Genomic DNA, 233 nt, shown 5'->3' with positions numbered 1-233 from the left:
TGTTTGTTCTAAACGCGCAAAACAATAAAAAAAGTATAATGCTTAATTCATATCTTGATTGTTTTACACTGAATTTTTATATGAAACGAACATATTTGCAGATGCAGATATCTCGACGGAACTTTTAAAATAAACCCTGATAAAATATTATGTACGATTAATTTTTACGCGTAATTTTTTTTCGCACATTATTAGCATTAAAACAATGAACTCGAATTGAGGCTTACTCTTTG

This window comes from Dendroctonus ponderosae, unplaced genomic scaffold, assembly GCF_020466585.1.
Source record: "Dendroctonus ponderosae isolate FM_Combo_2020 unplaced genomic scaffold, Dpon_F_20191213v2 Dpon_F_20191213_5, whole genome shotgun sequence".
NCBI classification, from domain to species: domain Eukaryota; kingdom Metazoa; phylum Arthropoda; class Insecta; order Coleoptera; family Curculionidae; genus Dendroctonus; species Dendroctonus ponderosae.
The sequence above is the reverse complement of the archived record's forward strand: the minus strand, read 5'-3'. Positions refer to the sequence as shown.